We start from the raw sequence: 24,133 nt of genomic DNA, 5'->3' as shown, positions 1-24,133 counted from the left end.
TGGTGAAAAGTAGATTGTTCCCTTTTGCTTTTCCTGTCAGACTTTCGGTCTAGTTAAAATAATTTCAGAATTGAGGCCAGAACACTTTCTAATGTACACATTCAGATTTAGCTCATCCTACTGTGGCGAGGCGCTACAGGGATGCCAGTCAAGCTGTGCTTGTACAAGGCTAACTCTTGGTTTGATTTGGCCTGAGAGACAATGGAATGTTCTCAAATCAAGACCAGCACTGTTCCATCTGCCTAGCGGTAATTGAAATTAATGAGGAATAACAGCTTTCCTTCTTCTTTTATGTTGGGGAAGCAGTATGGGAAGATCCTGAGGATGTAATGGATCTGGATTCTGCTCCCAGCTCTCATAGGTTTGCAGTATTTGGAAAGTGTTAAGCTTTCTGTGCCTCATTTTTTCCCAGCTGTAAGATGAGGATAATAAAGCTGATTTTGCCTGACCGGCATGGCTTAGTGGTTGAGCATCTACCTATGACCCAGGAGATCAGGGTCGATTCCCAGTCAGGGCACATACCCGGGTTGCTGGCTCGATCCCCAGTAGGGGGCAGGCAGGAGGTGGCCAATCAATGACTCTCTCTCATCATTCATGTTTCTATTTCTCTCTCCTCCCTTCCTCTCTCTGGAATCAATAAAAATTGAAAAATAAAAAAACTGATTTTTTAGAGTTGTTAGGATAAATTTGATTCTCTAAGGGCAGGCTCTGAACACTTCATCAGCGACTGTGGAAGCCATCGACCTGAGCATGGTCTCTAGCTTAGTACATCATTTCACACTTCTCAGGCCGCTTTTTCTCACATAACCTTGTGTAATTCTCACAGTGTGTTCAGAGAGGGAAAGACTATGTGCTTATTCCCATTCGACAAATGAGGAAACAGGCTTAGAGAAGTGAAGTCGCTTGTCTGAGGACCAGGGACTTCTGAGGTCTAGTCTGGACTCCTCTGTGCACTGAGCAGTCCTCGGAGAGGGGAGTGTGTAACGGTCTGTTCCTGAAAGTCAAGAATACTCTGGGTATAGTCTTAGCTGGGACAATTTTGGAAAGACATCCCGGCTTCTACTTTATTTTATTATTATTTTTTGAAGGTAAATTTTTTTTTTTTACTCTTTACTTTTTTTTGTTACAATATACAGAATAAATCTATTATCAAATTGTAGATACGAAATAATTAGCCATTTACATGCAATAAACAATATTTTAAGGAAAACGATTTTAAATATAATATTACATGCAATAAACATTAATATTTCAAGAAAAAAGATTTAAAATATAATAATATTACCAACACTGTCCTAACATAGTATAATATCACAAAAGTTGTAGGAGATATTAAAAATCTGCAGCCCTAACCAGTTTGGCTCAATGAATACAGTGTCGGCCTGTGGACTCAAGGGTCCCAGGTTCGATTCCGGTCAAGGGCATGTACCTTGGTTGCAGGCACATACCCAGTGGGGAGTGTGCAGGAGGCAGCTGATCGATGTTTCTCTCTCATCGATGTTTCTAACTCTCTATCCCTCTCCCTTCCTCTCTGTAAAAAATCAATAAAATATATTTTTAAAAAATCTGCAAATAACAGGATTACTTCTGTTACATTCTAAAATATTTTTTTTCCTCTGGCTCTATTTTTGTTCATCAGTTTATGTTGTTTATTATATTCCACAAGTGAGTGAGATCATGTGATATTTATTTTTCTCTGACTGGCTTATTTCGCTTAGCATAATGCTCTCCAGTTCCATCCATGCTGTTGCAAATGGTAAGAGTTCCTTCCTTTTTACAGCAGCATAGTATTCCATTGTGTAGATGTACCACTGTTTCTTAATTCACTCATCTGCTGATGGGCACTTAGGCTGTTTCCAGATCTTAGCTATTGTAAATTGTGCTGCTATGAACATAGGGGTGCATATGTCCTTTCTGATTGGAGTTTCCAATTTCTTGGGATATATTCCTAGAAGTAAGATTGCTAAGTCAAATGGGAGTTCCATTTTTAATTTTTTGAGGAAAATCCAGACTGTTTTCCACAGTGGCTGCACCAGTCTGCATTCCCACCAGCAGTGCACGAGGGTTCCTTTTTCTCCACATCCTCGCCAGCACTTGTTTGTTGATTTGTTGATAATAGCCATTCTGACAGGTGTGAGATGGTACCTCATTGTCATTTTGATTTGCATCTCTGGGATGATTAGTGACTTTGAACATGTTTTCATATGTCCCTTGGCTTTCTGAATATCCTCTTTTGAAAAGTGTCTTTTTAGGTTCTTTGCCCATTTTTTGATTGGATTGTTTAACTTCCTTTTGTTAAGTTGTATGAGTTCCCTGTACATTTTGGAGATTAAACCCTTATCAGAGATAGCATTGACAAATATGTTTTCCCATGCAGTGGGCTTTCTTGTTGTTTTGTTGACGGTTTCTTTTGCTGTGCAGAAGCTTTTTATTGATGTAATCCCATTTGTTTATATTCTCCTTAGTTTCTATTATCCTAGGATCTGTATCAGTAAAGATATTGCTACGACATATGTCTGATATTTTGCTGCCTGTGGATTCTTCTAAGATTTTTATGGTTTCCCATCTTATGTTCAATGCAGTCCCCATTAAGATACCAACAGAATATTTCACAGACCTAGAACAAATGCTCCAAAAATTCATATGGAATAAAAAAGACCCTGAATAGCCACAGCAATCCTGAGAAAGAAGAACAAAGTTGGAGGGATCACAATATCAGATATCAAGCTATATCACACAGCCACTGTTCTCAAAACTGCCTGGTACTGTCACAAGAACAGACATATAGGCCAACGGAACTGAACAGAGAACCCAGAAATCAACCCAAGTCATTATGCTCAATTAATATTCGACAAAGGCAAGAGCATACAGTGGAGTCAAGATAGTCTCTTTAATAAATGATGTTGGGAAAATTGGACAGATACATGCAAAAAAAAAAAAATGAAACTAGACTACCAACTTGTACCATACACAAAAATAAACTCAAAATGGATAAAGGACTTAAACATAAGACGGGAAACTATTTTATTATTATTATTTTTAAATCTTCACCCGGGAATACTTTTTCATTGATTTTTAGAGTGAGGGCAAGACTGAGATAAATATTGATGTGAGAGAAACACATCAATTGGTTGCCTTCTGCATGCATCCCGACTAGGGCTCAGGCTGGGGAGGAGCCTGCAACCGAGGTACATGCCTTTGACCAGAATCGAACCCGGGACCCTTTTGTGTACAGGCCAACGCTTTATCATCCACTGAGCCAAACCAGCTAGGGCCGGTTTTTACTTTATTAAAACAAAAATTGCAACTGTTCTATCTACCTCCCTTTGTTTATTCATAGACAGGGGGCATTTACTTTGCTCTACACCTGCTGGGCCTGGTTTTTAGTAGATAGTCTGTTAAGTGACAAGGGCAATAGCAGTCGTGTGTGTGTGTGTGTGTGTGTGTGTGTGTGTGTTGGGCAGAGGGGAAGAGGTGGTGCTGGTGGTGGTAGCGGTCCAGGAGAGGCGGCTTTGGGATGGAGCTTTGTTTGTGAGGAGAAGTCTCATAGGGTCGTCTGTAAGCATTAAATTGGATAATGTGTGTGACCGTGCTTTGTTAACTGTAAAGAGCTGCATAAATGTTAGGGATTGTCCTATCTTCTAGAAGGTACTCCTTTTCTAAAACCTTGCTGACCCCGGGAAGCACCATGGTTGGAGTCTAAGCTTAAAGTGAGAAGAAATATTTCAATGGCAAGAAAGATTGGAAGCTTATTAAGAAAATTCTGCGTCTAACGTGTATTGTATCCAGGAGTCCTTAAAGGGGGATATGCTTATTAAAATGTTCTTCTGCTGCGATGATACAGTGGCCTTTCAAGCTGCTTCTGGTTTTTTAGAGAACTTAGAATCAACTTTTTAATAAAGCCGCTTGTTCTGCTGCAGCATTTACAATATGGAGGAGAGAGAGCTAAGGCAGCCTTGGAAACAAGCTTATATCCTGGGGTATAAAAGGATTCAGAGCAAGACAGAAAGTTTGTGTGGGTGAATTAGATGCCAACACATATGTGATGTTTTTATTTTTAGATTTGTCTGGATTCAGTAGATTTGATTGTTGGGAACCTTCTATGTCCTAGGCTTTGCTTAGGTATTGAGGGGACAGAAATGAATGAAACATTCCCTAACCAAAGGGACTTATAGTCTGGCTGGAGATATAAGACACCTGTGGAAAATAAAGTGCCAGGAGATTTCAGGAGGTGCTGTAAACGAGGAGGACCTACTCAGGCCTTTGGGCAGGACTGTATCAGAGGTACAGTTGAAGGAGATAACACTAGTGGCGATAAGGCTGTTCCTGCGCAGGGTAGTATCTGGGACTTAAAGCACTCAGCAGATAGGAGATAAATTCCTTCGAATTTAATGCTGGGGTGTTGTAACTGATAAGACATAGGGTTGTTTTTAGGTAAGAGCATTTTTAATTTGTTAGGGTTAGTGACAATATGTTAGCATGGAATATTTTAAGAATCTGTGTTTTTAAAAATTGGTTTGAGAGAGAAAGAGGAAGGGGGGAGAGTGAGAGGGGGTGGGGGCGGGGGAGAGAGAGAGAGAGAGAGAGAGAGAGAGAAGAGAGAGATTGAGATTTGTTGTTCCACTTATTTATGCATTCATTGGTTGCTTCTTATATGTGCCTTGGTGTACTGACACTCTAACCAGCTGGGCAGGGCTGGAACATTTTTAAAAAACAATTTATATATGGGAATAAAAGGTATAAGTAAGAGATAAATGAATAGTTGTCATTGTTTTACAGCACAGCATTTTGTGTGCCTCAACATTGAGGTTTTGGCAGGATTCGGTTTCTCATGAGAGCTGCAATAATAGTGGCACTATTATTCCTGGCTTGAGAGATCGATTCTGGTGACTCTTCCTGTTTTATAACGACAGCACCTCCATTGGATCAGCGCTCCTCTCTTATGAGGTCATTTAACCTTAATCACCTCCTTAAAAACCCTATCTTCAAAACAGTCACAAAGAAGGGCTAGGGCTTTAGCATATGAATTTTTCTGGGGAGGGGCGCACAGTTCAGTACCTAACCATGTATTAACAAATACTTTTACTAAGTTGGAGTACGTGTAGATAGAGTGCTCTGAGGGCCATAAGAAGGGGTGATTCTAGAAAGCCTTTGAAGAGGTGATAACATTTGAGCTGAGTCCAAAAGGACAAGCAGAGAAAGAAGAAAATTATGGGAGAGTAGTTTCTTATTGTATCCTCCCTGTAGAGAGGTTGGTTGGGGATGTTAGTACCTTCAAGTCTGTCCATTTCATTATTAGACACCTCTGATTATTATAGTACTAGAGGTCCGGTGCATGAAATTTGTGCACAGGTACGGTCCCTAGGCCTGGCCTGAGACCAGGGCCATCTTCCCTGGCTGCCGGCCCCGCCACCCACCGCCACCCACCCCTGGTTCCCCATTTGCCATCGGGCAATCAGAGCCTGCCGGCCGGGGTGGGGGATGGGGGGAAGAGAAGGGACCCAGAGGTTGGTTGGCAGGCCCCAATCAGGTGAAAGGGGCCTGCGGGCTGGGAGCAGCTCCTGCATTAAGTGTCAGCCCCCTCGTGGTCAGTGTGCGTCATAGTGACCGGTTGTTCCGCCATTTGATTCATTTGCATATTACCCTTTTATTATATAGGATTCTTGTATTGGTACAGTATAGAATTTCACATCCATCCATTTCCCACTCTCCCTCCCTTCCCCTCTGCTCCTTTCCCCCTCTCTCTTAGAGGGCACAAGGTGATTTGTATGAGCAGCTTCTTCATTAAGCGAATTCTAAGATTGCATCCACTGCACCCATATTTTTTTCTGGCCTTCAAGGTTCTCTGTAGTTGCTTCTGACTGGTGTTTCCGGCTCCATTAATTCATTCAGCCATTACTTAGCAGCCACATACTGTGTGCAAGGAATGCGTTTTGAGGTCTGGAATAAAAACAAAGTCTTTGTCCTTGTGAAGTGTATATTCTATTGGAAGGAGTCAACCAATAAGCAAATATGTCAATTGATGATAAGTGCTATGCATACAAATAGTCCTCGGAGACCAAAGTCCATTAAGTTTAGTGCCTGTATTTTTTTCTATGTGTTTTATTGTTTCAGGTCTTATATTCAAGGCATTTTGAGTTAATTTTTGTGTATGGGGTCAGATAGCAGTCTAGTTTCATTCTTTTGCATGTGGCTTTCCAGTTTTCCCAGCATCATTTATTGAAGAGGCTTTCCTTTTCCTATTCTATGTTTTTGGCTCCTTTGTCGAAAATTAGTTGCCCATATATTTTTGGGTTTATTTATGGCCCATTGAGAGTCCTTAATAGGCAACTGGCCCTGCTATCTGGTTGCAAGAAAGAATGGTATATTAGATGACTATTTTATAATCAAAATTATCATTATTGACTGACTTCTTTTACATTTAACTGGTGATAGCAGAAGATTGTAATTCTCAATCTTTAAGTGTATTGTTCTTAAAATTACTTGTGGTTACAAAAAAATTAACAATTTTCAAAACTTATAGGCAGTATGATCATGGTAGTCATGAGTTAAATTTACCTAAACAAAATTTGCTAATTATTACTGATCATTAGCCTTTATGTAGTATTTCCAGGGGTTACAAATGCATATACCTGCAGAATCCAGGTGAGTGACTTGAAAGGAACTGGTCAGGCCTAAGATGACCACACAGACAAAAACATTGCTGATCAAGGTTCATGGAAGATTAACTTGTAAATTATTTACTTTGTAAACCAAAGGACTACATCAGCGCAAGGAGTTATTGCACTTAAAACAAGTTAACTGCTAACTTGTCTAAACGTGGGCAAGTCATTTGGTATTTCTAGGATTTCATTTCTTTCTTTGGAAATACAGTTTTATCGATCAAGTCCCTTCTATACCTCACTTGATTCTGCTTTTTCATTTCTTTAGCTAATACTTTCTCCCTTGTAAGAAAGTCATCTTAATCACTATAATCTTTCTTCTTGATTATCTGGGACCAAGAACTCTCCCGTAGGAACCAGGCAGTAAGAAGCACAGTGAGTATCATGTCCCCCTTCGGTACCAGGCAGTAAGAGGCTCGCTCATAGGACTATGTTCAGTGGGAGATGCCCTAGAGCCCCACTACTCAAAGTAGAGTCTGAACTGTTCCAGTCTGCAATGAGGGAAGCAAGAAATTTAGAGTGTTTAGAAAATTTTACAGCAGTTTGACAAGAGTATTGTTTTTGATGAATCTAATAAAAAAGAAAATGAGTTTTTTTTTATATACCTGTTTTTGCTTGATACTTAACATTTTTATTTTAATAGACCTTATTTTTATAGCAGGTTTAGGCTTACAGAAATATTGACCTGAAAGGACAAAGAGCTGTTGTATACTCCCTCTCCACTCGCTCAGCACTTCCTCTATTAGCAACTTCCTGCATTTGTGTGGTACAATTGATGAACCGATATTGATACATTATTATTAACTAAAGTCCACAGTTTATATTCGGGTTCACTCTTTGTGTTTTACAGTTCTATGGCTTTTGACAAATGCATATCATATATCCATCATTATAGTATCATGCAGAATAGTTTCATTGCCTTAAAAATGCCCGGTGTTCTATCTCTTCATCCCTATCCTCAATTCCCTTTTGAGCCCCTGGCAGCTACTGATCTTTTTGCCCTTTCTATAATTTTGCCTTTCCCAGAATATCGTATAGTTGGAATCAGCCTTTTCAGACTAGCTTTTTTCACTTAGCAATATATATTTAGGGTTTTCTCATGGCTTGATAATTCATTTTTTTTATTGTTGTTATGCCATTGTATGTTTGTTATCCATTCATCTGTTGGAGGATATATTGGTTGCTTCTGAATTTTGGCTGTTGTAAATAAGGTTATTTCTGAATTTTGGCTATTGTGAATAAGGATGCAATACATATTTGTGAACATATTTTGTGTGGACATAAATTTTCAACTCATTTGGGTAAGTACCTAGGAGTGCAATTGCTGGATTGTATGGTAAGCCTACATTTAGCTTTGTAAGAAACTACCAAGCTGTCTCCCAAAGTGGCTATAAGATTTTGCATTCTCATCAGCAGTGAATGAGAATTGTAGTTGCTTCACATCCTCACCTGAATTTGATGTTTTCATTGTTTAGGATTTTAGCCATTCTAGTAGGTATTTAGTGGCACCTCATTGTTGTTTTAATTTGCATGTACCTAGTGACATATGATATTTATTATCTTTCCATATGCTTAATTCCCATCTCTATATCTTCTTTGGGGAAGTGTCCATTCAGATCTTTTGTCCATTTTTTTGATCGAGTTGTTTGGTTTCTTCTTGTTGAGTTTTAAGAGTTCTTTGTGTATTTTGAATACAAGTTTTTCATCAGATATATACTTTGCCAATATTTTCTCAAGTCTGTGACTTGTATTTCTCTTTATAGTGTCTTCGCAGAACAGAACTTTTACATTTTAATTAATTGAAACTTATCAACATTTTCTTTTATGGATTGTGATTTTGGTGTTGTACCTAAAAAGTCATCACCAAACCCAAGGTCATCTGATTTTCTCCTATTTATCTTCTAGAGTCTAGACATTTTATAGTTTTGCATTTTACATTTAGATCTATGATACATTTTGAGTTATATTTTTGTGAGAAATGTAAAGTCTGTGTCTAGATTAATTATTTTTGCCTGTGGAGATATATTTCTTGCACCATTTATTGAAAAGACTATTCTTTCTCCATTGAATTTCCTTTGCTCCTTTGTCAAAGATCAGTTGACAATATTTGTGTAGGTCTATTTCAGGCTCTCTCTTCTGTTCCGCTGATCTATTATCTATTCTTTCACTTATACCACACTGTCTTGATCACTGTAGCTTTATAGTAAGTCTTGAAGTTGAGTAGTATTAGTCCTCTGATATATATCTATGTATCTATAGTTTTATCTATAAAGACATATTGCCTAGGCCACACCCCAGACCAGTTGAGTCAAAATCTCTGATAGGACTTCAGTACATATTTTTAAACCTTCCCAGGTAATTTTGATGCCCAGGGAGAGCTGAAACCCACTATAACAAGACCATAAACTCTGAAGGAGTGGCTTGTATGAGATGCTTAGTTGTTGAATGAACAAATGATGAAAAGAACCGAGGGTATTTTTCCTGGAGAAGAGAACAAGTATAGGGGCTTGATAGCTCACCATACACACCTACCTGAAAGCCTTTCATGTGCCATTTCCTGAAGGATGCTTTCTGAGTATTCCCGGAGGCAGCATTGGAAGTTTATAGAGGCACCTGGCTGCATATTAGGAAGCACTGCCTTACAGTGCAACTTGCAAATGAGCTCTTTTTTCTTGCACATGTTCCAACAGGGCCTAGAAAACCCTCTGTCGGAGGATGCTTGCTGCATGTGGTGGGCAATTGGGTAAGATCAGATGCTATGATTATGGATCATGAGTATGAAACACTATGTCCAAGGCAGAGCACTGTTTCTGGGACTTCCGGTAGTTGGAATGGCAAAGTACTTGGCCTGGGAAAGGTGAAAGATACTTAACAGAAGAGCTCTTTCTGTCCTCATGGAGTTCTTCCTCTGTTTCCTTCTGCAATTAGATTAATTTGGGCACATTGAATGGAGGGGAGGTGTAGGTATCTGTCAGGAGAAACGGATAAATACCATAAAACTTCTCTCTACTGCACTTAAATAATTGATCAGGCATAATGTTGGTTACCTGCTGTTTGCCAGGCAGTAGGAAGAGGGATAAGCAGTTGATATAAAATTGCCTACCATGCAGAGAGAAATAAAGCATAGGTGTAGGAGTCAGACCAGAGTTGGGGCACTTTGGCCATTTACCAGCTGGGTAGTCTTGGGGAAGTCACTGCCCTCTCTCACCCGTCATATTCTGTTTTTCAGCAAGTTCTGCTGCTTCCAAGCTGTGTCCTTAGAATTGACTTGTTTCTTCTTATCTTATCTTCCAATGTATTAGTCTAAGTCAGTGGTCAGCAAACTCATTAGTCAACAGAGCCAAATATCAACAGTACAACGATTGAAATTTCTTTTGAGAGTCAAATTTTTTAAACTTAAACTATGTAGGTAGGTACATTGTTATTAACTAAATTAGGGTCCTCCTAAGGCTTAGGAAGAGCCACACTCAAGGGGCCAAAGAGCCGCATGTGGCTCGCGAGCCGCAGTTTGCCGACCACAGGTCTAAGTCAATTACCATCTTCTCTCACCTGGAGTCCTGAATCTAATAACTAGATTCTATCACTCTCTCCTCTATTTTTCATCATTTAGTGATCTTGTAAAAATGTAAGACCTTTTCCTTCTGCTTAAAACCTTCCAAAGCCTTCCCATTGCTAAAATTTAGGACAAAATCCAAACTCCTAGTTATGACCTGGAAGAGGCCCTACATGATCTGACTCCCGCCATCTCTCTAAAGAGCAGGATATAGAAGGGGAGTTGGTGAAGTAATGTTACCTCCGAGGGGGTATTTGGAAATGTGTGGGTTTTTTTTTTTTTTTACAGTTTCAATGATACTTACTGGCATTTAGGGGGTGCCGGGCCAGGGTTGGTTGGCACATGTCCTGTAATGTGTTGTTTAGCTCGGGGCCCATTCCAATGCCTGATTTATAATAGGTGTTTAAGAACACTTGTATGAAACCACATTCTTCTGGACCTCAGTTTTCACCCGTGTATATTGGTAGAGTGCCTACTTCCTAAGACTGTGGTGAGACGGACGTAACATTTTATAAAGCGCCTGGTACACAATAGCACTTAATCCAGGGTAATTGCTGCAGAGCTTTCTTTGCTGTGTGTGACTGGGTATAAGCGTCGGCCCATCCATTTCCCCAGGGCATTAGAATTAGACCCTGTCACCTTTGTGGGCGGTGGGAAGGTGGGTGCACCTTTTTTTCTGAAGCCTAATCTGATGGAGCCGAGGTTTGACTTTAGTTGTCCTGGAGTCCAGGCCCGGCTGCAGAAACTAAGGCACAGAGGTTCTCTTCCTCGACTCTGGGGCTCATCCAAGACCCTTAACTGGCCCGTGGGAAGCCCAGTCTAAGTGAAAAAATAACCTCCTGCTGGAGACTCAGAGCTGAGAGGGTGGAAGGTAGTAGTCTCCCCTCCCGCCCTCAGTGCTTCTCAGAAAGGAGAAGCGCGGCTTCCTCCCGCCTCCTTGCCTCCCTTCTTCCCCCGCCCCTTCTGCTTCGCCAACCCCAAAGCAGCGCCTTCACTGCGCGCTGCGAGGGCGGGAGCGTGCTGCACCCGGGAGCTGGGGCGCGGAGCTGCTGGGAGCCCCTGCTCCCGCCGAGCAGAGGCCCGGGTGGAGCTCGGGCTTTGCGTGGCCAGGCCGGGCGGGAGAGAGGTGCGGCTCTGCGACAAAAACAGTGGCCAGAGATGCCGGGGCCAGCTCTCCCCACCAGGTATTGCCGGCCCAGCAGGGCGATGCTGGGGAGGGGTTAGTCTCTGCAGGCTTCGGAGCAATGGTGATGCAAGGTTTGGTAGATTTAGGGTCTCTTCCCTTAAGAGATCCCAAATGAGAGAAAGGCTGAAGGTGGAATCCTCCGAGGAGGAGCCGACGCTGGGCTAGGCCAGCACTGGGATCAGAGCTGTGGCAGGGAAGGGCGCGAAGGGGAAGCTGGGTTTTGGGGAACTGCTCCGCCTCAGGAACCTCGCTCCTTTACCAGCACCCTTCTGCTGGGTGGCTAGGGCGATACTTTTTCTCTGCCTTGGCTTAGCTACCTGCCAGCTGGGATGGTGGGTTCTTTTTCCCTCTTGGGTGCTGGGGAGGGGCATTATATTGTAAATGACCTGTTAAGAGGTCCAGTAAACTGGGAGATAGGAAACTTGGGGGGCTGGCCCTGTTCCAGTAGCCTCTGTGGGCCTCCGTTTCCTTATCTCTTCAGTGAAGGGCTTGACATTCTGTTTGCAACTCTGGCTTTTCCAGGCTGTCAGATTGCCTTCTGGAAAAGTGAGCTGGTTTTATAAAGTCCTTCCCGTGGGCGGCAGAGAAGCCCCCTTCACCCTGGAGGAGACAGGTGAACTCTGGCAGCAGACCTGTGTCCTGTCTTCTAGCCAGCTTGTGGATGGCATCTTGCTGGTCTGCTCAGGACCCAGGGGCTTTCTGGGCAAGGCAGAGGTTGAGAATGCCGACTGTTTTGGTGTTGCGTATAGGTGTGTTGTGTGCAGGGAGGTGGGATTAGGAAGAAGCAGGGCAAGTATGTTAATGGTTTTTCTCAAAACTGACCAGTTTTTTGATACTTAGAGATAAAGCTGTTTTAAACTAGGCTGTCTTCTCTGGAACCCCCTTGTTATTCTGCCAAGTTAATGACAGACTTGGGGTCTGTGTAATGTCTTAATCACTATAATCTTTCCTTCTTGATTATCTGGGACCAAGAAATACATGTCAGGCCTGGTATTAACCTACTTGATTATTTAGGACCTCCTTCCTCTCTTCAGTTTTTTTTTTTATGACTCTGCCTCCTTGTCTTCTTCTTTCTACTTTTTCTTTCCTACTCCTGGTTATTTTTTCTGTCCTGCCCCTGACCCACCTTTTCTCCCAGCCTCAGTTTCGCTCTTCTTCCTGCTCCCTCATGCTTCCCCTTTCTTGTCCCTTCCCCTCCATTGCTAGTTTTTCCTTCCCTCTCTTGGGTCCTTCTCCTGCTTGGTTAGGCGTTCTTCTCTTCCTTTTAGAAGTATTGATAAACTTTCTCATTATTATTGGGTTATTGGTTGTAGGGACCTTTGCTCTGGTGTTTGTGTGGTCCGAACACTCTCTAACTCCCACCTAACTCCCTGGCTTTTGGCTTTCACTTACAGATCCTTTCTTCCCCACGTGTCAGCCTCTCTCCTTACTGCCTCTATGCCTTGCATTGGGCCTACCAATAGACAGTCTTTCTTCCTGGATTTGTTCCCCACCTCCTTCCTGGAGGGGACTGGGCAGCAGCAGGCAGTAGGAGAACGTAAGTTGGGAGGTGGGGAGCGTGAAGACTAGCCTGGGAGGAGAGCAAGAGGGTCCGGTAGGACTGGACAGAAGCTCACATTCTGGTGAGGTTGACTGGGAGAGGAACAAGACTCTTTGGCAGCTCTGAGGTGCTGCTGACCTGGAGGAAAAGAGGTAAACCTTTGTGAGCCCAGGGAAGATGAGGGGGATAGCAGGGGTGAGGTGGAGGCAGAGAAGCAGGAGTTCTGGGGGAGAACAGTGGTCTTTTGAAGAAGAGGGTGGCCTGGACAAGATGGGGTTATTTGTGGATAGTGGTGTGAAAGAGGAACATACAGGTTAATCCTCTTTCCCTCTGAAGGCTGGCTTTACTCAGCAAACTCTTCTCTGGCAGTGTTCTCACAGTAAGAGAGTGAGAGGGGAAGCGGAGATAAGGCAGGATTGTAGCTTTCCTGGCACTTACTGTCTAGACTAGAATGTGGAATGTGTATACATACAAAAAGCTTTGAATATGGCATCCATCCATCATGAGACATTCTCTGAACCATCTATTCTGGGTTAGTTATGGTGTCAGGTGCTGGGGATACACAAATGGAAACTGGACTCAGTTGCTGCCTCCCAGTACAGGTGAAGGAGTATGGATATCTGTAACCTCATGCAATAAATGTATGTGGTATAAGAGAAGTACAAAGGGCCATGATAACACAGAAGGTTATCATCAAGTCAGCCACAGAGCTGGGTCCTAAACTCAAGTCTTCTTTAAAGGTGACCCCTAGTCTCTTACACCCTGTGGTCTTCTGGCCCTGTGTGTACATATAGTGTACATAGAGTTTCCTTATATTCTCATTTCTGCCTACCTGTGGGGTTAGACTCTAGGTTCTGCTGAGAAGGAAAAAGAACAGTTCTATATGGTAGGTCACTGTGCCATGGCCAAACACTCATTACCTTGGAAGGGAAAGAGACTTGGTCCCTGTTCACTTCTCCTGGCTCTAGGCCATTGGGTGACTTGGTGCTGAGTTCCCTCTATGAGTCACATTGGCTTTCTTCCTCTCCTTCCAGGCAGGCCCCTCCTCCCTCCCCAGTTTTCTTCAGTTCAACTTCTGGCGGGCAGTACAGTTCAGAGACCAGATGAAGCTAGGCTAGGCATTTTACTTCCATTGGTATCTGTAATATAGGGATTTAGCAGCTCATAGGACTGGTGAAAATCAAGTGAAATAATGCATATGTGAAACTGCCTTGGAACTTGTAAAGCGCTCTGTACAAATGTTACTGTAGTTGTTCCCGAGTGCATGTTCAGCCACGAAAAATGCTCAGGTGCTGCAGCCTGAAAGAAGTGCTCAGGGTTGCTCCCTGACTACAGCTGAACCCCAACCCTTGATCATAAAGGAAAAGGAGGGGGCTAGAGAGTGATTTGGAGACTGGTAATTGAGCCCCATGCTGAAAGAGGTATAATGATTTGTTTAAGGTCAAGCAAAGAGTAGGTGGCAAGTATAAAAATATATTGTTTTTAGTGATGCCTTGTGATATAGGGGGAAAAAAAAAAGAAAGAAAGGAAGAGGGAGGAATTTAAAAGCAGACTGACCTCAATTCAAATTCTGGTTCTACCACTTACTAGCTATCTGGTTTTTAATCTTTCTGAGCTTCATATGGAAGATATTTATACTTACCTTGAGGAGCTATAATAACATTTCAAAATAATTCTATAAAAAAGAAAAATACATACAGTAGGGACTTGATAGCTATACTTATTCTTATCTCGCAAAAATAAACTCTGAAGTCACCTTCTTAAAAAGTCTCCCCTCGCTGTGGGGCTACTAAGGGCCCCTCTTTTGGATTCATGAAGCACTCATGTGCTTCCTCTCATCACGCAGAGTGGCCCTTACCATGCTGTCCTATCATTGTGGTTTATGCATCTGCTTCTCCCATTAGTATGTGAATATTTTGAGAGCAGCCACAGTGTCTAGTAAATCTTGGTGTCTACTTGGTGTGTACTCTTGCTAAGCCCTATTAGTTGCTAGGAGTACATTGGTAAACACAGCAGACTTAGTTGCTCCTTTGGGAAGCTTACTGTTTATTGAGGAAGATGTATAGTAAGTAAGCAAATAGAATTAAAATTCATGATAGATGCTGTGGAAAGCAAGCGTTCCATTTGGTTTCTATCTCTCTCTCCCTCTCCCTTCCTCTCTGAAGTCAATAAAAATATATTTAAAAAAAGAGTTCCATTTATTCATGTCAAGTTTAAGATACTTATGAGAAATACAGGTGGGGTTGTCTAACAGATTGTATTTAGTCTGAAAGACAGATTTTGGGCTAGAGACAGACACTTGGCTAGAGATATCAACATATAGATGATACGTAAAGCCATGGGAATGGTTGAGATCATTTGTTGGAGAGTGTAGTGTATGAAGAATGGAGTTTCCTAGTCTTGGACATATAGAGGATAGCTAGTGAAGGAAGATAGGAGTAGACAGAAAGATAGAAGGAAAGACAGGTGAATGTGCATTCCCAGAAGCCAAGAAAATAGAGCATTTGAAAGAGAAGGGAGATCAGTTATGTTGAATGTTGCTGAGAAATTGAATAAGGTGAGAATAGAATAGTTGATTTGGTTTTTTATTTATTTTTTAAAATATGTTTTTATTGATTTTTTTTAGAGTGAGAGGAAGGGAGAGAGAGAGAGAAACATCCATGCGAAAGAAAAACATCGATTGGCTGCCTCCTGCACACCCTCACTGGACATTTGAAACATGGACATTCAATTCCCTGACTGGGAATTAAACTGGTGTGACCTTTTGGTGCATGGGAGGACGCTCAACCAACTGAGCCACACTGGCCAGTTGATTTGGCAACATGGATATAATTGGTAATCTTGACAAGACTACTTTTGGTGAAATAATAGGATGTTATTTGGCAAACAGAAGGGGAGGGAGTTGGGTAGTGTACTAGTAAGTAGACACTTCTTTTGAGAAGTTTTGCTGTAAAGGAAAACAAAAGACTAAATGGTATTTGGAGGAGGATATTAGTGTCAAGGGAAAGGAGTGTGTGTGTGTGTGTGTGTGTGTGTGTATGTGTGTCTGTTTGAATAGGAGACACATAGGATATTTACCCAGTGTTCTTATATGAAACCAAAAATTTAGAGCTAAAGATTGATTTTTTCTTTTTCTTTTTTTCTCACACTGTACATTCACTCTCTAAATAACTAATTTGGCCCTACCTTCAAAATATATCAACCTTGGCAATACTTCTTTCTACTTACTACCATTCATTCAAGCCACCATTAGTTCTCACTTGGATTATTGTAATTACTTCTTAATGATCTCACTACTTTTCCTCCCCTGAGATCACTGCTCAAAACTCTTCACTGTTTTCTCACACTTGCTGCAAAATCCAAACTGGATTTTGCAGCAAGTGTGAGAAAACATACTGTGTTCTGTAAGGTCCTGCATAATCTGACCTCTGGCTATCATCTCCAATCTCACTCTCCTTCCACATTCTCCTTGTTCACTCAACTCTTGTCTTGTTGGCCTTTTTGCCATTCCCCATGCCCAAATATTCTTATCTAGGACAATTGTACTTACTGTTCCCTCAGCTTAAAATGCTTCCAGGTATGATTACTATGATTTGCTGTCTTATTTCATTCAGATCTTAAGTGTGTCTTCCTTAGAGAAGCCTGTTCTGATCACCTTTTTTTATGTACCACCTCCTTCCCTGTCTCCCTTCTCTCCTTTCACATATACTACTCTTCAGTTTTCATGATGGACTTGAAATGTATATTTATTTGCTTATTTCTTTGTTTACCTCTCCTAACTAGTTCATACACTCCATGAACACAGGAACTTTGTCTTATTCAGCTAGATTAGTACTGGTACATTGTAGATGCTCAATAAATATATGTTGAATGACTGAATATATCTAAGAGAGATATATTCAGTCTTTGTCAATCACCATTATATTTCGTCTCTATGATTTTGACCACTCTTAAGTACCTCATGTAAGCAGAATCAGAGAGAGAGAGAGAGAGAGAGAGAGAGAGAGAGAGAGAGAGAGAGAGAGAATATTAATGGAGCTGAAAGAGGATATCATTCCAGGTGAGAGAGAGAGTACAAGTGAAGGAGTAGAGAGAATGGCTTAAAATATACATACATACATATATATATTTATTTTAGAGAGGAAGGGAGAGGTAAAGAGAGATAGAAGCATCAATGATGAGAGAGAATCATTGATCAGCTGCCTCCTGCATGCCCCATACTGGGGATTGAGCCTGCAACTCGGGCATATGCCTGACCGGGAATCAAACAATGACCTCCTGGTTTCATAGATTGATGCTCAACCACTGAGCCACACTGGCCGGGTGAGAGAATGGCTTTTGATGGGACACCTTCTTTAGTGTAACTGGATGGTGCAGGTGCAGAGAGGCATGTAATTTGGGGGTGGGAAGATGGAGTTCTCTTGCAAAGATTTCTGTTTTATCATGGAAGATAATCTTGTCAACTAAAGGGTGAATGGAGAATCCAGTTGAATGCCCATTTGAGGTAAGATAATCATAGCTAGGGAGGTACCATAATTTTCAAGTGAAACCAGGTAATGTTCTCTAGGCTCGCAGTGGTCGGCAAACTGCGACTTGACAAACGGCGGCTCTCGAGCTACATGCGGCTCTTTGGCCCCTTCAGTGTGGCTCTTCCACAAAATACTGGCTCTTCCACAAAATACCAACTTCTGCACATGGGCCACGAAGTTTCAATCGCACTGTATGTGCACGCCTGCACGTGGTATTTTGTGGAAGAGGCACACTGAAGGGGCCAAAGAGCTGCATGTGGCTCTCGAGTCGTGGTTTGCCGACCATGGCTCTAGGGCATTCAACTGCTTCAGTACAGAGACAGTTGGGAGATAGAGTAGTTCAGTTTCCAATTGAAGTTGGAAACAGAAAAGGCAAGGGGGTGATTTAAAAAAAAATCAGAGTTGTTTAGATTGATTGATCAGATTTGTTTAAAGTATCTGACAGATTTTACTTAGATTCAGTTATGCATTGCCCATAGTTAACATTTAAGTTTTAGTTCACTGGTCCCTACCTCATGAACAGGCTCCTACTGTAATATGATGGTCCATACCATTGTGAACTTTTTGCACATTGTAGTGTATTTATTATATAGTAATTTCTAGTTGCCCTTACTTTTTTCCTTTTCTTTTTGTGGTAAAATATGTATAACATAAAATTTATCATCTTACGTATTTTTAAGTGTACAGTACAGTGGTATTAAATACATTTATATTATTGTGCAACTATTACCACCATCTATTCCCATTACTCTTCATCTTGTAAAACTGGAACTCTATACCTATTATACCCATTCACCCCTCCTCCAGCCCCTCTCAGCCACCATCATATTTTCTGTCTCTATGATTTTGACTACTCCAGGTGCTTCATATAAATGGAATCATACAGTATTTGTCTATTTGTGATTGGCTTATTTCACTTGCATAATGTCTTCAAAGTTTATTCATGTCATTGCATATTGCAGAATTTCCTTTCTTTTCTGAATAATATTGCATTGTATGTATATACCACACTCTGCTTATTCATTCATCTGTCAATATATTGCATCAACATTTTAGCTGTTGTGAATAATGGTGCTATGAATATGGGTATACAAACATCTTTTTGAAACCCTGCTTTCAATTCTTTTGGGTATATACTTAGAAGTAGAATTGCTGGATCATACAGTCATTATATTTTTATTTTTAAACTAGAGGACCGGTGCACGAAATTCGTGCATGGGTAGGGTTCCTAGGCCTGGCTAGTGATCAGGGCCAATCGAGGCCTTCCAGCTGCCAGTCAGGGCCTTCCTTCTGCCTGCCAGCTGGGACCTTCCTTCGTTCTGCGCCGCCCCCTGGTGGTCAGCGCATGTCATAGCAAGCGATCAAACTCCCCATCTCCCGGTTGAACTCCCGAGGGGGACACTTTATATATTGGCCTTTTATATATATATATAGATTATTATTATTTTTTTATTCCTCACCTGAGGATATTTTTCCACTGATTTTTAGAGAGAGTGGAAGAGAGAGAGAAAGACAGAGAAATATGTGAGAGAAGCACATCGATTGGTTGCCTCCTGCATGAGCCCCAACCAGGACCCAGGCTGGGGAGGAGCCTGCAACCGAGATACGTGCCCTTGACTGGATTTGAACCCAGGACCCTTTGGTCTGCAGGCCGACGCTCTATCCACTGAGCCAAACCAGCTAGGGCCTGTAATTCTATTTTTAATTTGTTAAGGAAGTGCTATTTCTGTTTTCCATAGTTGCTTTATCATCTTACATTCCTACCAACAGTGCACAAGGGTCCCATTTTCTCCACATCCTCACCAACACTTGTGTTTTTTTAATAGTAGCCATCCTAATGGGGGTGAGGTGGTATCTCATTGTAGTTTTGACTTGCATTTTTCTAATGATTAGTGATGTTAAACATCTTTTTATTTGCTTATTGGCCATTTGTATATCTTCTTTGGAAAAATGTCTGTTCAAACCCATTGCCCATTTTGTTCTTCTCGTTTTTAAATATATTTTTTATTGTTGATAGTATTACATATATCTCCCATTTTCCCCCTTCTCCCCCCTCCTCCCAGCCCCTATCCACCTCCCCAGGTTTTCACTACCCTATTGCCTGTGTCCATCCATTGCCCATTTTTTAATCAGGCTCTTTTGTTTTTTGTTGTTGTGGCTGTTGAGTTTTAGAAGATTGATGTTGTGGCTTTTTTAAAAAAATTATTTATTGATTGGAGAGAGAGAGAGAACATTGATTTGTTGCTTCACTTAGTTATGCATTCATTGATTGATTTTTGTATGTGCCCTGTCTGAGGATTGAACCCAGAAGCTTGGTGTATTGGGACCATGGTCTAACCAACTGATCTACCAGCGTTGAGGATCGATGGTTTTTGATTTTTGAGTGATTTTGACAGACTATGATTAGGGAAAAAGAGAAGCAAAGGCAGGGGGGACTAATGGATAGTGTATTGGAGCTTAAAATGAAGTCTAGGAATTGTGGTGGAAGTTCTTGAGTAAGTGAGCTGTATGAATAAGAGGTTGTGTTTGGAGTAGATATGACTCATTCCAAATATTGGAGTAGATGCACATTTTGGTGATAAGGTTCAGGATGTGATCATGGTAGTACCGGCTAACTTGGACTGGAGGTCAGCAACGAAGTGGCCAGAGTGTTGGAAGATCATTAATGTGGCTGTCAAAGTCACCTAGAATGGTAGCTGCTGCGGTGCAGAGGAAGGCTGATCTAGGAACTAAAGCCTTTGAGTGGGGTGGCCAGGAAGTGAGTATGAGGCAGCGAGAAAGTGTGATAGCAGCCAGTGGAGGCTACTAAGATGAACAGAGGTTTCTACAAGAGGAAGAAAAAGAAATAGTTTTATGAAATGGCACTGAAAATTAAGGACAACATTGATTGGTTGGGTATGAGAGAGAACACAGCTTCCAGTAGAGAGAGCTGCTAGAGAGGACTCTTCTTCAGATGATAGCCAGGTTTCCTTTAAGGCAAGGAGGCAAGGAGTCGGAAAGGGATGAGGAATTTGGTCAGACTAGAGCAGTGATGGCGAACCTATGACACGCGTGGCAGAGGTGACACGCGAACTCATTTTTTTGGTTGATTTTTCTTTGTTAAATGGCATTTAAATATATAAAATAAATATCAAAAATATAAGTCTTTGTTTTAATATGGTTGCAAATATCAAAAAATTTCTATATGTGACATGGCACCAGAGTTAAGTTAGGGTTTTTCAAAATGCTGACACGCCGAGCTCAAAAGGTTCGCCATCACTGGCCTAGAGGGTATACAGAAAAGGTTGGGGATGAGAGTTTGGGTGATTGAGAGTGACTGAAGTCAGTGGGCCCTGGAAGCGTGATTGGCTTAGTCTGGATATCTTTTAGAGGCAAGAAGGCAGTCCATTTTCATGCTGTGGTTCTTAATACTTCCAAGAGAAAATGTTCCTTTGAGGCAGCATGTGGCATTGTGGGAAACCACAGGGTATGTTCAGGCAGAGATGACCTGGAAGATCACCTATTTAGGAGACAGCAGAATAGATTCCAGTGTTTCTTGGACGGTTGAACCAGATTGCCTATTGATTCCTTCTCAGATCGTATGGGCTTTTTTAGTGATGATTTTCTCAGTTCGGGCCATTCGTTAAGAGGTCTAGAGGTTTGAAGCTTATTCTTGGGAGTAGCTCAACTGATGCTGCAGGTCAGGAAGGTAGGGAGAGGATTATAAGACCTTTGGTACTGGTTTCTGGAAGTAACTCTAGGGACTATTTTTCAGGGGTGGTAGGAATGAGGAAGATGTGCAGGTGTGATTGGTTGGGGGAGGAGAGGATGAAGGTACCAGGCCAACCTTAATTAAGTCTGACACCAAATCTCTCTGCCTTTTCCATTTCACTTTGCTTGCCTCTCAGACCTCCAATTGCAAGAAGCCTCCCAGGTACAGTTCTTTCTTCATTCTGTCTCAAATAATAATCAGTGTAGAAAATTCTTGTAAGGGAATCAGAGTTATCAGAGGCAAGGCATGGCTTTCTCCCTATTTCATTGAGTGATCTTAGTAAATTGCATACCCCTTTGGTTTCAGGTTCCTAACTATAACATAAAGATTTGGAACTGACTGATTTTTCAAGATTCTTGCAGTTCCTCGTGTTTCCTTTTCTCTTCCCACTAAAACAGGTTGCTTTTTAGTGAACCTGTACTATTACCAGGTCTGTGCTGGGCAAGACTCTGGAATACAGAGGTTAATCAGATTCAGTTTTATCCCTTGATTTGTTCATAGTTTGGTGAAGTTAATGTGATGAAATATGGAAACTGCTGCTTAGAAGTATGTATCAAATGCTATTAAATTGGGGGAAGGAAGATGTAGAGGGGGTGTTCTGTGAAGGTTTTCATAGAGGAAGTGAGTCAAACTGGGTCTTGAAGATTGAGTTGGACTTTGTTTGGCAGACGAGTTGGGACATTTTCAGCAGGGAGAGCAGTGTGGGCAAAGGCAGGGGCATGAATGCATATTGAGCTGGGACAACCCGTTTAGGAAATAGCGGAGAAAAACTGGAGAGAGGAGTGGGGGATGTGAACACATATTTATTGGATATTTATTTTGTGCCAGGTAGCATGCTAGGTGCTTTTATGTATGCTTTTTAATTCTCATAAGTGTATAAGTAGGTAGCCTTATTTGAATTTTGCTAAGAGGAAACTGAGGCTTAGAAATTAAAGTAGCTTTCCTAGCCGTCCAGAAGCGGCCTCCAGCTTTCCTCCCTGCTACCTCAGCAGTTGTTTTCTTCTTGCTAAAGTGGCTGGAGGCTGCATAGCGGGAGTGTCTTTGACATGTCAGAAGGACATCCCTCAGCAAATTCAAGACCGCAGCATTCTAGGCCTCTGCCAAAGAAAACCTCCTGGCACAATTTAATTAAAGATCAGATTCTCATAACTAGGTGTCAAGGGCATGCAGTACTCCCCAGTCTTGGGGGGAGTATAGGTCATGCCTTTTCCAGCTGCTCTGAGTTGTTGGAACTGAGAAATGTGATTAATATATATTTGGAATAGATTTTATTTCTTCTTCTTCCTTTCTCTCCTTCATTTAAAATAATGGTCTGAGGGGTTATTAGGGGTTATCTAGTCCGTCCCTTTGCCTCTGGCGTGAACAGTGAGGTGTGATGACGTGGTGGAAGAAAGGAGGTCTTGGTTATAGACTTCATTTCAGGTTCCTGCCTCTGCTGCCCACTAGCTATGTGACCCTGGGTGACTGGAAACATCTCTGAGATTTTGTTTTTTCTGACTTGCTCACTATTTTATCTCCAGCACCTAGCACAGCCTGGCAAACAGTAGGTAATAAATAAATATTTGCATGAATGACTGAGAAAATCGATACCAATTGAATAGATTTCCAAGTTTTCTGTAAACTCCCACATGTGATCTAATGTTAATGGTTATTCAAATATCAGCCCCACATGGTGGCAGAAATCCTGTTTGTGAAGATAGTTTGCCCAGAAGGTTCTCTGGGGAAACTGTTTTAGAATTTTAGGCAAGTTTCTTGGGCAGTGTAAAGACTCTCCCAGACTCCCCAAGTCTCATTGTGTGAGCTCTCGGCATCACAGAGAATTCACTGCAGACGGGTAGCAGCTGGTCCCTCCTTCAGGCAACACCTCTTTTTTTCATTGTCATCTCTTTACAGCCTTTAAAAAAGTCAACAGTGTCATCTTTTATTTTTAACATGAGACATTCATTGCACAGATCTAGATTTGCTAAGAAGGGACCATTTTCTGACTAAAAAATGCTGTAAAAGACCCTCTGTGATTCCTGCACCCTACTTTTTCACCTTCGCGTTGCATTCTTCCACACTGTACTCTCACACTTATATTGTTCCTGTGGTCTACGATGCATTTGCCTTCATTGCTCTCCATCAAAATCATTTATTTATTGTCTGTTTTCTTTGGTTCAGGTACTAGACCAGTGCTGTTCCAGACCAATTGCATCAGAGCTTAAGCCACAACTTCTTAATTAGGAAAATTTTCAAACATACAGCAAAGTTCAAAGGATTTTATAGTGAATAGCTGTAAAACCACCATAGATTCTTCTACCATAAACATTTTCATATACTTGTTTTATCACATCCATTATATATTATATATTGACATGTATAGTATATCACATCCCTATGTTCGTCTATTAATCAATTTTATTTTTAAAAATACATTTCAAAGTAAATTGCAAATATTAGTATACTTCCCCTTAAGTACTTCAGCTGGTGCTTTAAGAAGCTCATAGGGATTCTAATAGTCGAGAGTCAAAGACCACTAGTCTGACCTATTTATTACCCTACTCTTAATACCATCTCTTCTTATGAAGACTCATTGATTACCTTCATTCAATATAGGTATTCCTTTCTGTGTCTTCTGACATTTTATCGCTTGTACTGTTCCATGGCACTCTTTTAAATGGCCTGGCGTTGTGGTTTTCTAGGTCCTGTCTATCCTGCTTTCTAGACTGTGAGAACCTCTAGAGTTGGGATCATATCTTATTCATTTATTTGTCTCCAAATCTCTGGTTTCTAGCATAGCACCTTACATGTAAGTACTTAGTAAAAAGTTATTGATTTGAATTGTACTTGAATGAGGAACCTGCAACTACAGCAAAAGGTGTATATAACTTTCATGTGGCTGATTTGAGGGCCAGGGATTTGTATATCTTCTC

At 41.4% G+C, this 24,133-nt stretch overlaps 1 protein-coding gene across 4 annotated transcripts in view; it reads left to right on the top strand.

Annotated features, from left to right (window-relative positions):
- The first annotated feature begins 11,214 nt into the window (after positions 1–11,214).
- The window catches only part of PAK1 (p21 (RAC1) activated kinase 1), a 75,808-nt gene continuing 62,889 nt past the window's right edge, over positions 11,215–24,133 (top strand). For 2 of the 4 annotated variants that reach the window (XM_014457868.2, XM_006091055.3), the window contains exon 1: positions 11,220–11,399. The gene's annotated coding sequence lies outside the window, so the exon portion shown is untranslated. Of the gene's footprint in view, positions 11,400–24,133 lie in introns of all 4 variants that reach the window. The other 2 variants (XM_023755901.1, XM_023755902.1) reach the window with 2 other exon arrangements.

The sequence above is a fragment of the Myotis lucifugus genome, unplaced genomic scaffold, assembly GCF_000147115.1.
Source record: "Myotis lucifugus unplaced genomic scaffold, Myoluc2.0 scaffold_86, whole genome shotgun sequence".
Classification (NCBI taxonomy): Eukaryota; Metazoa; Chordata; class Mammalia; order Chiroptera; family Vespertilionidae; genus Myotis; species Myotis lucifugus.
This window is presented reverse-complemented; position numbering and strand designations above follow the sequence as displayed.